This window comes from Aedes albopictus, chromosome 1, assembly GCF_035046485.1.
Source record: "Aedes albopictus strain Foshan chromosome 1, AalbF5, whole genome shotgun sequence".
NCBI lineage: Eukaryota > Metazoa > Arthropoda > Insecta > Diptera > Culicidae > Aedes > Aedes albopictus.
The window spans coordinates 53260810-53276192 of NC_085136.1; positions in this window are offsets into that span (position 1 = coordinate 53260810).

Consider the following 15383-nt stretch of genomic DNA (forward strand, 5'->3'; position numbering starts at 1 on the left):
CCCCAAACTTTTGGCCGATACATCATATTGAGGGGTGACCCCAAACTTTTGATCGATGACATCAAGGATTAATTTACTTAATAACTTTTTTTTCTAGATTTTTTAGCTAAGTTCAGTAAAAAGCAGTTGAAAGCTAATAGAAAATGGGTCATATTACCGCTCTCATCTTAAAATTTGGTCGACCCAACTTCCAGCGACACTGCCGTAAGTTTATATTCATTTTTTAGAAAATTTGGCAACTTTGGGTTAAGTTTATATACAAATTTTTTGAAAAGTTTCTTTTAAATCATGTTCAAAGTTTCTTTGACTTATTATCTTTTGAATGAAACCTAGAGTTTTGAAATCGGACGCAAATTGGCGGAGATATGGGCCTAAAAAAAATGACATGTTTTTAAGGGGGTGACCCCAAACTTTTGAACGGGAGTGTATGTAACGTCGTACATACGTGTGTGGTTTCCGTTTACGAGGTGGTGCATATTGGCTGAGATTTGCTACGTCGACACACCGCAAATCCACAATGAAGGTACATATTGCGTTCGAAACCGAAAAAGGAGGTTCGTTGTGGTTCGAGCACCTTCTTCTGAGGAGCATAAATATCGATTTCTTCGAGACGACGACGTGGCCATTCGATGGAGACGCATGGTGGATTGAGCGGATGTCAATGAAAGTCTTCATGAAACGATGATGATTCTTTCCACAGAAGCGGGATTATCATAAACCGTGAAGAAAATGTTTATTTTCATCCAGTTGCTTCATCTGCCCACAAATTGTCCGGGGTTCGACAGCAATCTACAGTACATGATTTCGTTACGACTGTCTATGATGAAAGTGACAATCCGGTGAGACCGTGGTTGAAGCTAATAAATATAAATTGGCGGGTAATTCATCATCGTTCTCGCCTTCGTTCCGCTTTGTGCTTCCATCATCGGGGGGATTTGATGCTTTTGGCGTGTGCCAAAGCCGTGTTGATTTGCTCGGCTAGGTAGCTTTGAAGAATGGGACCATCGTCAGTGAAGAAAATGCTGGAAAATGAATTGCGATTTGAAGCTGTTTATTTATGTCGTAGCTTTATTGTGCAGAATCGATTTCTGCGGATTATCATTTACATCGTTATGATAAAGTTACGACAATTTGTTCGATTTCAAAACGAGTTTATGTTACTCCCGATAACCAACAACTTTAAGAAAGAATATATTGCCAAATGGTGGACACATGTACGCCGCTCTGGCTAAAAAAATGCCTAAGAAAATTGTTTCGCAGTGTGCACAAAATGAACATTCCACGTACACTGTGCAGACATTCTTTGCCAGTAAGAGAAATTTACCGTATTTTTACCAGCTTACCGTTGGCTGGCTGCCGATTCGATGACTCGCCAAAAACGAAACTTTAAATTACCCCATTTTACGCCTCTTTGCGTGGCAAAACACAAATTGTGCCTTTTTATGGGTGTACGTTAGTACCAGTACCTACCGTGAAACAGTACAGAACCCTTTTTCTCGTTACATACCACCCGACGACAATCAGAGCGTGTTTAAGTTTTTCAAAAGTGAGAAAAAAAAACAACAGAAAGAGTTGCTATAAAATGGTTTCGGGTTCTTGCACCGAAGCAAAGAGTGCCGTAAAATGGCAATCTCTAGAGCAGTTGCCGCTTCAGAGCTGCTTCCGCCACTCATATTAATGAGTTCGTAGGAGGGCGCCACCTTTTTATTGGGTTAACTTTATCATGTTCTCATATCAAATGAATGCGAAAACTGAGGTTAAAATATCCGAAATTATGCATGATTGATTGCATCGTGGTGCTGATAAACCATTTTTTGGAATATTGAGTTTCCTTAACCATTGAATGCAGAAAATGATAATCTTCCTGCCATGTAAAAATCCGATAATTCTAACAGCTTATCAATGAGTGAATTAAAAATTTCTGTTTGGCAAAACATACAAAAACAAAAAAAGCGTCCAACGTCAACAAGAGTAAACTGCAAACTATTCCATAAAATCAGCGAAAACACGAGAAGCCAAAGCCGTAGCCCGTCAGCGCTATTCGGGTCTCGAGAAGGAAGTGCAACGCTCATGTAGACGGGACAAAAGAGCGTGGGCGGACTCCCTAGCCGACGAAGGCGAGAAACCGCAAATATCGGCGACATACGCCTCCTCTACGATGGCTCACGTCGCCTTAGTGGGACTAAGATGAATGCTGCGGTGCCCGTGAAAGACACGTCTGGACAGTTACTGACCAGTTGAAACGTTGGTTCGAGCACTTTGGAAACCTTTTTCAAGTGTCGGTCACGCCATCAACACCTCAGCATGATCCGCCAAGGGTTCGACGCATTACCCGTGTCAATACCGAAGCTCCATCACTGCAGGAGATAGAAACAGCCATCCGTAGCATGAAATCGAACAGGGCCCCAGGGGTTGATCGCATATCAGCTGAGATGCTCAAAGCTGACCCCGTAGTATCCGCACAACTACTGCATCAATTATTCTGCAACATATGGAAAACCGCGACATTTCCGGCGGACTGGATGCAAGGCGTCTTAGTAAAGATACCCAAAAAGGGTGACCTGACTGTATGCGATAGTTGGCGTGGCATCATGTTACTGTGTATCGTTCTCAAAGTCCTCTGCAAAGTGATCCTAAACTGGATACAGGAGAAGATTGACGCAACTCTCCGACGGCAGCAGGTTCCGTGCCGGACGATCCTGTGTGGACCATATTGTCACGCTCCGTATCACCCTGGAGTAAATCAATGAATTCAAAGAGTCTCTCTACCTGGTGTTCATTGATAACGAAAAAGCTTTCAACCGTCTCAATCACGGAAACATGTGGGAAGCCCTCAGACGCAAGGGTCTCCCTGAGAGAATCTTCGGCCTCATTGAAGCGCAGTACAGGGCATTTTCTTGCAGAGTACTGCACAGCGGTTCTTGTCCGATCCCATCCGGGTCGATGCTGGAGTGAGGCAAGGATGTATACTATCACCGGTACTGTTCCTCATCGCAATCGACGAGATCCTGGTAGGTGCGATTGACCGTGAACCAATTCGTGGATTGCTGTGGCAGCCCATTGCCATGGAGCACCCAAATGACTTCGAATTGGCGGATGACGTTGCTCTCCTAACTCAACGGCGCTCTGATATGCAGAGCAAGCTCGATGATCTTGCCAATTGCTCCTCAGCGGCAGGCCGTACCATCAACGTCAACAAGACCAAATCGTTATATGTAAACACGGTCATCCATTCCAGCTTAACGGTTGCTGGGTAATCAGTGGAGAATGTTGAAAGCTTCCAATATCTTGGTAGCCAAATGGCAGCCGATGGCGGCACCAAGATCGCAGATCGACATAGGTGCACGGATCAAGAAGGCGATGACTGCTTTTGCGAGTTTGAGAAATGTATGGAAAAACGACCGAATTTTCAACTCGAACGTGAAATCTGTGCTGAGTGTAGAATTAACATCTAAGTTAAAATACACAAAAAAAATGAAATCTGTGCTGCTATACGCCAGTGAAACATGGTGTGTATCAGTGGAGACCACTCAACGGCTGCAGGTCTTTATCAATAGATGCCTGCGGTATATAATTCGTGCATGGTGCCCTCACAATTGGATCTCCAACGTGGAGCTCCATCGTCGATGTCACCAAAAGCCGATAGCGACAGAAATTCGGGAGTGAAAGTGGAGGTTGGTCGGTCACACTCTACGCAGAGGCGGAAACGAAACCTGCAAACAAGAGTTCGACTGGAACCCAGAAGGACATCGCAGCAGAGGCAGACCCAGAGGCTCATGGCGGCGCAGCCTCAACAACGAGATCAAGCAAGTCGACAGAAATTTGACCTAGCCACAGGTCAAGACGATGGCTGTCAATTCCTCCTTACATTTTCTAAATATTGGATTTAGTGAACCTTCTATAGATTCCTTCCTAAATGGCTCCGTTGATTTATTAAATAAAAGTCCATCAATGAAGTCATCGATTCTTCATTGAATTTCTTCAAGGCTTCCTTCGAACATATCTTCAATAATTTCTTCAGACTTTTAGAACAATTTCTTCTGCTATGGACTCCATCAAAAACTCTACTAGAGATTACTTATAGAGATTTACACTCCCGTTCAAAAGTTTGGGGTCACCCCCTCAAAAACATGTCATTTTTTTAGGCCCATGTCTCCGCCAATTTGCGTCCGATTTCAAAACCCTAGGTTTCATTCAAAAGATAATAAGTCAAAGAAACTTTGAACATGATTTAAAAGAAACTTTTTCAAAAAATTTTGTATGTAAACTTAACCCAAAGTTGCCAAATTTTCTAAAAAATGAATATAAACTTATGACAGTGTCGCTGGAAGTTGGGTCGACCAAATTTTAAGATGAGAGCGGTAATATGACCCATTTTCTATTAGCTTTCAACAGCTTTTTACAGAACTTAGCTAAAAAATCTAGAAAAAAAGTTATTAAGCATATTAATCCTTGATGTCATCGACCAAAAGTTTGGGGTCACCCCTCAATATGATGTATCGGCCAAAAGTTTGGGGTCACTATCGTAAAACATGGAAAAGTGATTTGGTGATATATTCGTCATCTATAGTTCAATTTAAATTATTTTTGGCTCATTTCAAAGATAATTAACTGAATTTACGTTTGATGTCTTTAACTTAACGTATTTAACGATTTTTGTATATAAAAATGTTATGTTAAGTTAGCACATTTTACCACGCTTCAAAAAATGAGGCAACTTTACGTTAAGTTTTAGTATGTAAATTTCAACAAATCTGTGTGGTTCAATGTCTATGCAGTAAGTATCATTCATTTTGTTTTAAATAAGCCAAGAAGAATTAAAATTGAATGAAAGATGACAAAGATATCAACAAATCCGTTTTCCATGTTTTACGATAGTGACCCCAAACTTTTGGCCGATACAGCATATTGAGGGGTGACCCCAAACTTTTGGTCGATGACATCAAGGATTAATTTACTTAATAACTTTTTTTCTAGATTTTTTAGCTAAGTTCTGTAAAAAGCAGTTGAAAGCTAATAGAAAATGGGTCATATTATCGCTCTCATCTTAAAATTTGGTCGACCCAATTTCCAGCGACACTGCCGTAAGTTTATATTCATTTTTTAGAAAATTTGGCAACTTTGGGTTAAGTTTGCATACAAATTTTTTTGAAAAAGTTTCTTTTAAATCATGTTCAAAGTTTCTTTGACTTATTATCTTTTGAATGAAATCTAGGGTTTTGAAATCGGACGCAAATTGGCGGAGATATGGGCCTAAAAAAATGACATGTTTTTGAGGGGGTGACCCCAAACTTTTGAACGGGAGTGTATCTAGTGTATTTAAAATATTCATTGGAAAATTCTCCAGGGGTTCCATCAAAAACTTCTTCAGGGATGTCTGCATGTAAATATCTTGGGCTTCCACAGTATTTCTTCCAGAAATTTCTCCAGCGGTTTCTTAAAAAAATCTTCTGGGGATTTCCTTTTATAATGCGCACAAATATTTTAATTTTCACGAACTCCTCCAGAGATTCCTCCAGAAGTTTCTCCATGTATTTCGCTAGAATTCCCTCCAGGATTCAGTCCAAGTATCCCTTTACGAATTTTTAACTCGGATTTGTTAAGGTTTCTTGAATTTCTTCAGAAATTATTGCTAGAAACTTCTACAGAAACTCCTTTGGACATTTCATATGACATTTTCTATTACTCTTGTGTTTTTCCAGACATACTTCCAGGTATTCCTTTAAAAACACGTCCATGAACCCCCCCGGGAATTGTTTCTGAATATTCTTCATGATTATCTTCAAGAGTTTTCCTAAATATTTAATATAAACTAGCGTCCTCTACGGGGAACCCAGCATCCAGAAGGTGTCTGACATTCCGTTCGTGAGTTATGCGCGGTTCCACGTATGCCACTGCATTTTTATATATAAATAAGATAAGAAGAAGAAGAGGGGCTTACCAGATATTCCTTAAAAAGTTTCTTCAACAACTACTTCTAGGATTCTTCCAGATATTCCAGCAGGGATTCTCTAGGGGTTTCAACAGGAATTAGACAGAAGATTCTTTTAAAAAAATCTTCCAAAGTATCCACCAGAAATTCCTCTACGGATTCTTTTATTACTGCTTCAGGGACCGCTTGAAAATTATCTTCTGTTTCAGTGGTTCCAGGTTTTCTTCCTGAATATCAGCAAGGGTTTGTAAAGAACTTTTTCCATGTTTTTTTTTTCAGAAATTCATCAATTTTATTATTTTTTTTCAGAGTTTTTGTACGGTAATTATCCCAATGGTTCTTCCAGGAATCCCATGGAAATTTCGTCAAGAGTAACCGAAGAAATCTCTAGAAAGTTTCTTTTCCGAATTTCTCTTGCGATGCCATCAGAAATATTTCCTGAGATTCCATCGGAGATGCCTCTAGAAATGATTTCAAATTACAAAAATATGTTATGAAATGAAATAGAGAATACTGGAGAAATTCTTCAAGGATTCAAGGATGGAGATAATTGAATTCCCTGAATGAATCCTTGATAAACATGCAGAAATTGCAGTCAAAGGTACTAGAGGAATTCTCGAATAAATCTCTCAATTAGTTTCTAGAGAGATTCCTGGAAGAAGTTCTGAAGCAAACCCTGGCACAACTTTTGGAATAATTCATGAAAGGATTTCTCGCAAAATGACTGAAAGAAATTACATAGTGGACAAACATCCCTGAAGCAATTTCTAAAGTAATCTCCTTAGAGCAAAAAGGAATTTACGGAGGAAGATTTAGCAGTAAAAATCACCAGAATAAATTTCTGAAGAAATTGCCTGGATTGTCTGGAAAGCTGGAGAATGCTCTGCAGTATTTTTAAGAATAACTTTTTTAGAGTTTATTTCTCGGAGAAACACCAAGAAATAAACCCTAAAGGGGTTTTTGTAAGAATAGATGGAAGAATCATGGAAGCATTCCTGAAGGTCCTCCCCCTGAAGATTTCAATAAATCTCAAGAGAAGTTTATGATGTAACCCAAAGAGGAATATCCGATGATCTTCAAGAAAACCCCCGAGGGAAAGAATCTCCTGAGAATTTTCTACAGGAACTTCTGAAGAAATGCCAGAGGAGTTCTTGCAAAGAATCCTGATGAAATTTCTGAATCAATCTCTTGAGGAACTCCAATAAAACATTCAGCCAAAATAAAACATTCAGAAAAAGTTTTTCTGAAGGAATAAATAGATGAATTTTGGGATGAATACCCGGGGGAGTCTCTATAATATTTCCTGCAAGAATATCTTGAGGAATTATTAAAATGATAACTGTAGCAATCATGATGAAACATCTGAAGTAATCGCTAGAGGAACTCCTCTTCAATCTGTTGAGGATTTCCTGGACGATTTTTCTTAAACAAAAATCTAGAGAAATATCTGAATAGCCAGCTGAAGTATTATTCTGAAGGATTATTTGAGAAACGTCTGGACAATTCATGGAAAAATAAGAAAAAGTAAATTCTTAAGAAATTCCTGAAGGTATGTTTGGAGGAATTCTTGTTGAAAATCGTTAAAATACAACACTTAGGAATTTCAGATCCACAATTGATGTGGAATGATATTTTTCTTTATCTGGAATGACATTCCAAAATTATATTTTGATTTGAAGTGCAGCAAAATTGTCACGTTTATAGTTTTCAAAATGTTCTAAACTCAGATCCACAAGATTTCGTTGTCTAGAAAAACTAAGACAATTTCATCAAAAATTGCATATGAGAAAAATGAAGATCAGGAGAAAAAATCCAATTAATTATTTTTTTTTTTTAGTTTTTATTTATGTGTATTTTAACTTTAGATGCTAATTCTACACTCAGGTCCAATTAATGTAAATAAAATTCTGATAAATCTTGGCAAAAATTATTAAGTAAATGAACAGTCATCAATCAAAAGCTTGGAGTCACCTTAAACGTTTAGCCGATGGCATCAATAATAACATTCACGAAACGCGACGCGAAACAAGACACGACACTTATGATTCTTACAATCGTAGGATTGTAAGAACCATAAGTGTCGTGTCTTGCCTTGCGCCGCGTTTCGAGAATGTCGTGATTGTTCTTACGTTAGCACTAAATTCACCTATTGATAGCATCAATAATAAGTTTACTTAATAACTTTTTCCTAAAATGTTTAGCTTTGTTCGGCGAAAAGCAATTGAAAGCTAATAGAAAGTATGTAGGTTATATTACCGCTTTTATCTTAAAATGTGGTCGACCCAATTTCCAGCGACACTGCCGTAAGTTTAAAATTATTTAAAAACAAAAATTGGCATCTTTAGGTTAAGTTTACATCTCGGTTAACATGCAAATATTTTTTTGAGAAAGTTCAACCTAAATCAAATTTAAAGTGATTTATTATCTTTTGAATGAGAACTGGGTTGTTGAAATCGGATGAAATTGGCTTTCTACTGGGATTCCTTCTGGAATTTCTCCAGGGATTCTTCCAGGAGGGTATTCTATGGAATACTATAAATCCCTGTAAAAGTTTCAATCATAGCACAAAACCATGTCCATGTCTCGTGTCCGTAGAGGTGCGCCGGTCTCATTAGCGATTTGTACATGGTGCATTTGGTGCGTGAGTGAATCATTTTAGACCGCAGCTTCTTCTGGAGTCCATAGTAGGCCCGACTTCCGCTGATTGCGCCTTCACAACTCACGTTGTTGTCAGCCGTCAGTAAGGATCCGAGGTAGACGAATTCCTCCACCACCTCGAAGATATCCCCGTCTATCGTAACATTACTACCCAGACGGATCCGGTCGTGTTCGGTTCCGCCTACCAGCATGTACTTTGTTTTGAGGCTTCGCGCTTCAGGCGGGTTTACAGCTCTATCACCATTCCAGAAGTTCTGGCGATAATGTCCATGTCGTCCGCAAAGCATACAAATTGACCGGATTTTGTGAAAATCGTTCCCCAGCTGTTGAAACCGGCATCGTTCCAGAGCGATGTTGAAGAGTAGGTATGAGAGTCCATCACCTTGTCGCAGTCCCCGGCGAGATTCGAATGAACTGGATAGTTCACCCGAAACCCTTACGCAGTTTTGCACACCGTCCATCGTTGCTTTAATTAGTCTAGTCAGCTTCCCAGGAAAGCCGTTTTCACCAACAACGTTACCAGTAGTAAATCCCACCAACTCAATAAACAGAAATGCACCATAAACAAAAGTAAGACGATTCGCCAAGAAAACGCCAACTCTCTTTGTGGTACTGATTTTCCATAAATTCCCACAATTTCCCAACTCGTACCATAATCGTCGCGGCAATAATAAGTGCGAAATGGCAGCATCAACCATCAAACGTTTCCCGGCAGTCGTTTCAGATTCATGAATTTCAACCATTCTCCCCTTACTTCCATCCATGAACATAGAGTGGTGGGGCGGGGTGACCCCTCCTCGCTGGAGTGCCATAAAATTAGATTTAAAATCATGAAGATGGTTATGTCGTTTCTCCTCCAACAACCCCTTGGACGGACCCATCAAAAAGCACCCCCCTCGCATTCGTAAACATTTCTGCCCGGTTTGAACGATTCAATAAACAACAGTCGTCGGATTTTTTCGTCGACTCTTGAGATCCCAGTTTTCCACGTCGCCGGCGGAAAAATTCCAACCGTTAAAAATAAAGAGTCCATAAAAGCTCCGGGGGCGACAGCTCGGTAAAACTCCGGAATCAAAGCTAATTTCGAGAGGGGACAAGGCGGCTGGGTTGCGTCATCATCGTTTTAAAATTTCCCCTGAATGACGACACACTGTTGACAGTCTGTTGTTTTTGATGTTGCGAAAGCTGACACGCGGCGTGGTGGAGATTAAAAACATCAAGCGACATTTAGGTACCAAATGCTCGCGGATTATGATGGCGACAATGAGTGCGTGGAAATCACGGAGGAGTATTATGGTTTTAAGTACCGCTGCCGGATGGAACGGGTGGAATGGTACTGTTTGAGAAGTGCTCATAGATGTGTGAGGCTGAAGAGTGATAAAGGTTTAGCATCATGCAACGCAAATTACCTTCCACATAAAAGAAGTTGGCTGGGCCCAAATGGGGCCATGTAGCTAGGAAGCAGCTTTTTCCCAGGTCTGACGTAACGCCAAGAAGAAGAAGGAGATCAAATAAAGTTAAGGCACCTGCTCCTGAATACATCAGCTGTGACACTTGGTACACTAAAACCTCAATTGATGCACATGGCTGGAGGTGCGTAAATTAAAAAAGGCATGAATTGAGAGAAAGTCGTGCATAAATTATGTTTGGGCTTTAATGAGGGAATCTAGTTCGTGAGAACAGGTCTTGCTACTGGGCATTTGAGGTGGGGCTAAGGGGTTTCCATAAAGTTCCCATAGAGCCCAGAAAAGGGAGTTCCAAGGGGCTTCAGGGGCGATTCAGAGGGTTGTTTTAGGGGATTTAGGGTGCCTTTCAAGGGCGTTCCGTCAGGTTTTGATGGCGTTTTCATGGGACTACGGGAATTTCAGGAGCATTTCAATATAATTCAGGGACGTTTCAAGGTGCTTTAAGGGCAATTCAGGGGATCTCAGGAGCCTTTAAATGGCGTTACAGGGGGTTTGAGGGGCGTTTTACGACATTTCAGAGAATTTTAGGCGGTTTCAGGAGCATTTTAAGGGCGTGCCTAGAGATTTTAGGGGTGTATGATAGCATTTTAGGGGCTTTTGGAGGCTTTTCAGGTCAGGGACGGCGTTTCAAAGGACTTTGGGATGGGGTCCCTGAAAATCATCTGTAACTTCCTGAAACGCGTCAAAGATTCCCCTAAAACCCTCTCGAACCTATATAACTCACCTGAGACGCTCAGAAACTCCCTAAAACTCCTCGGTAACACTTCCGTAATGCCTCTGTATCCCGCCGAAAACGCTCTGAAACATCTCGAAATGCCTCCAAAATTCCCCTAAAACCCCTTCGGACCCCATGTAACGCACCTGAGACGCTCCGAAACCCCTGAAAATTCCTCCTTAACTCTGCCGTAACGCCTCTTAATCCCACCGGGAATGCTCTGAAACATCCTGAAATGCCTCCAAAACCCCCCTTAAACCCCCTTGGACCCTATGTAACGCACCTGAGACACTCCGAAACCCCCGAAAACTCCGCCGTAACGCCTCTGAATCCCGCCGAAAATGCTCTGAAACTGTCTGAAATGCCTCCAAAATCCCTCCAAAACCCCCTCGGACCGCATGTAAGACCCTCGAAACCCCCGAAAACGCCTGCCTAATGCCTCCGAATCCCTCTAAGACCCACTTGGACCCCATGTAACACACGTGAGACCATCGGAACCCCCCAAAAATACCCGTAACGCCTTCAAAACCCGTCGAAAACTCTGAAACTCTCTGCAATGCTTTCGAAAACTCCTTCAGACCCCCGAAAGCCCTCCTGGGATCTCCTGATACCCCGCGTAATCCCCTTGGGAACCCCTGAAACTCCCCTGTGACTTACATTTGCTCATCCCTATAAACACCCCCTTGCCGCCGTTGCAATAGTTACTGTCATTATTAAATACTCTTATGCACAATATTGGTTCTGAGTAGCTTTCCCTCTTTTTATGCAGGGCAAACAAAAAGGTGCATAAATTAAAAGTGCATAAAAATAACATGCATCAATTGAGATTTTAGTGAATTACAATGGTACAATGGTGTCATCAAGTTCTCTCCAACTTACTCACTGACCAACGAAACGTCCATAAATTACGTCAAACAAAAATGATTCATACAGAGTTGCTACAAAAATCCATGGAAAGTTCCTCCAAATTTTCCTTCCGGAGTGCTTCAGCAATTCCTTTCATAAAGAATTTATTCTGGTGTTCCCCCAGGAATTCCGTCTGAAGTTCTTCCGGGCATGTGTTCCGTATTCTTTCTAGGAAGGCTAGCAAATTCTTTCGTGATTTTACGCCAATAACACTCCGCGACCTCCTTCCTGAGTTCTGCCAACACTTTCCCGGAGTTCCTACAGCATTTTCTTCCGAAGTTGTTTCAGGAATTTCTTCCTATAGAAACATCTTCGGGAGCGCTTCCAAAACTCCAGAGTTTACGCCATGCCAAGTCCCTTGAAAAATTCCACCCCAACTTCTCCTGTAATTCCCCAGGGATTTTTTCCTCCACGAACATTTTTGCGAGTGTTTGTAAGATTTCTTTCTAGGGAACTTGCAGAAACCTCTTTCAGATTTCTTCTAGAAATTCTCTCCACAGCTCCCGGAGGTAATCCGGAATGAATTTCTTTGGGAATGCCTACTGACATTACTGGAAGAACTCCATAAGGATTTTGTATCGGAAATTCGGAAGGAATTCTTTGCGGAACTGCGAAAGGAATCCCTGGAAGAAATTCGAACGACATTTCAGGAGAAACTTCGGAAAAAATAAATCCCGAAGGTACTCCGGATGGAGTTCCTGAAGGATCTCTGCAGTGAATTCCTGGAGGAAAACCGGTGGAATTCCCGAAAGGACTAAACACAGAACTTCCCAAGGGACTCCGAATGGAAATTCCGATGAAACTCTGGACGGAATTCGTTGAGGTATTGAGAACAAAGTTCTCATATGGAATACCCGAAAAGACTCCGGACGGAATTTCCGAAGGAACTCCGTTCAAAATTCCCAAAAGAACTTCGGAAGGCATTCCCGAAGGAGCTCCTGACGGACTTCCCGAAGAAGATGGAATTCTCTGGACTGGAATTCTGTAATAATTTCAAACGTTCTGGGAGGAACTCTATAGGGAAGTCCCGGAGGAATTCTGAAAGAAACTCCGGACGTAACTCCTAGATGAACTCTGGAAGAAAGTGCTGGACTATGCCCTGGTAGTTTACTGGAAGAAATTAACGAAGGAATTGCAGAAGGAATTACTTCGCGAACTTCAGACAAAATTCTTGAAGAAACTTCGGAGGGGATTTTTGTAGAAATTTTGAAAGAAAATTTTGGAAGCACTTCGGAAAAAAAATCCTGGTGGAATTGCGGAAATAATTACTGGAAGAACTTTTGCACATTCCTGGTCCACAAGTCGAGACGAAACTCCTGAAGGAACTCCGGTCTGAATTCTTGAAAGAGTTCCAGAACGAAGTATTGGAAGCATTCCGAAATAGTTTCTTGTAGGAAGTCCGGACAGAATTTCCTGAGAAACTCCGGGCAGAGCACTTGGAGGAATTCCGAACGGTATCCTTGAGGGATCTCCGAACGAAATACCTGCAGGAACTTTTGGCGAAGTTTTTGGAGAAACTCCGGAAGAAAATCTTTGAAGCATGCTGAAAGAAATCCACGGAAGAACCACGGAAGGAATTCCCACAGAAACTTAGGATGGAATTTCTAGAAAACTTCGTACGGAAAGGCTGTAGAAGCTTCGGACGGAATTTCTGGAGGAATTCCGATGAATATTCCTGGTGGAGCTCTGGGTGTAATTCCTAAAGGACCTCTGGACGGAACTCCTGCATAAAATCTAAAAGAAAGTTTTGGAAACAATTCAAAAAAAAATTATGGAGAAACTCGAGACAAGTTCCTGAGGAAGCTTTTAGACGAGATGTCTGGAGGGACTATATAACCCCAAATTTTCAGAATTTTCTGATAAAAACATTAAAACAGAGAACCCTTTCGGTCTCCGACCTTGAAAACGTGAAAAAACTTCATGTTTTTACGTACTTGAGGCAATTTAACACGAATTGTCCCTTTCATCGTATTTTTTTTCTGAAATCTACCTACAATTAAGGGTAAATCACCGCTTATTACACACCCTAAAAACTCGCCAATTTTTGCATACTGCATGCTTTTTTTTATTAGGTGTGCAACAATTTACGATTTGCCCTTATATCTTTCAAAGATAAAAAAACCTAAAAAAATCAGCAAACTGGTTCACAAATTACAATTTTTAAAAAAATTCTTGGTTTTGAAAAACCTTGATTTTTGGAGCAGCCCATCTTAAAATTTGTTAACCACCAAGTATTACGACATTCGGAGTCCCACTATATTGATTTGCTATGGAATGGTCGTATGAGAAGGCTTACCAGGTCTGCTTTTCAAAATGTTGAGCTTCACCAAATTGTGCAAAAAATCACCTTTTTCAAATCTACTGGGAAATTTGTATTCCGCCTTGGCGAATACAATAAAATCACCTATACAAATTTCTCAAATACTCTGTGCTCTCACGACCAAAGAGTTCAAATTCGCATCGATGTTACTTTTTTGCTGTGAAACTCATTCAAGCTGTTAAAAAATCAATCAAATAATATTTCGGAAATTTTCTTTTGAATTTCTCAAAGTTTCCACAGAAAAAAAAATACAGATATTTTACTAGCAATTCCTTCAAAATTTCTCAAAAGATTATTTAAGAAAATCTTGCACAAATTGTTTAAAATATCCTCTATGAATTCCCTTAGAAATTTAGGAAATTAAAAAAAAATATTCCAAAAACACAAGTTTACAAAATAAAACGAAAGTCGTGAACTTCTGTCAACGACCAAAATTTTTGAAGCACAATTTAGTGCTGATTTCGAAACCGACCTTCAAAAAATTCAAAGTAGAACAGTTTTTGAGTTTTAGCTCAATATCGAGTTTTGCAACTTTTCAAAATATGTAATTTACTAAAATTCAAATATATTGCGTTTTGATCAACCAATTTCAAATCTTTTCCATAAATTAAAAGCTGAATACAATACCATTCGATCATCTGAATACAGGTTTTGCGTCAGATTGATGAAATTCAAGATATTGGCGAGTTTTAGGGACGATCTTCTTAAATTTTAGCAAAATTCCCAAAAATTTTTGAAGAAATGTATTTTTTTCAATAAGAAAAAACCAACTTAAAAATTCTTTCTCGACGTTTATTTGACATATCATATGTAGGCGAGTTACTGTAAAAATTTCAGCTCAATCGGAGCATTGATTATGAAGAAAAAGATGTTTGAAGTGAGCGACTTTGCTTAAAAATAGAACAAAAATCGATTTCAAATCATGAACCTTGTATGGAAAGTCGAAAAAATTTCCGCTCTACTGTAATTTTTTTCCTTCGCGTTTTCAAACTCAGGGCATGATTCTACACCAAAAATAATCATCAGCTAACCGAGTTCAAAAATGCTGTAAACTAGTGAAATAGGTCGAGAGATTCATTTGAAAAAAATCATCCAATATATCTTCAAAAATTCCTCTATGGAGTAAAACATACTTCCGCTGTTTTTTTTTCAGAAAATCTCTAAATTTATTCCTTTGCAAAATCTTTCAGGAAATTCTAGAAAAAACTTCCTGGAATGCCTTTTGAGATGTTTCTGAGAAGTCCTTCATGAATCCTTTTTGGGATTGCTATTAAAATTCGTAGTTTCTTTGGAAATTTCTAAAAAAAAATCCAAGAAATTAATATGAGAATTATACCTTCTCTGAAATCGTTCCAATGATTCCTTCAGAAAGCCCTCACAAAATTC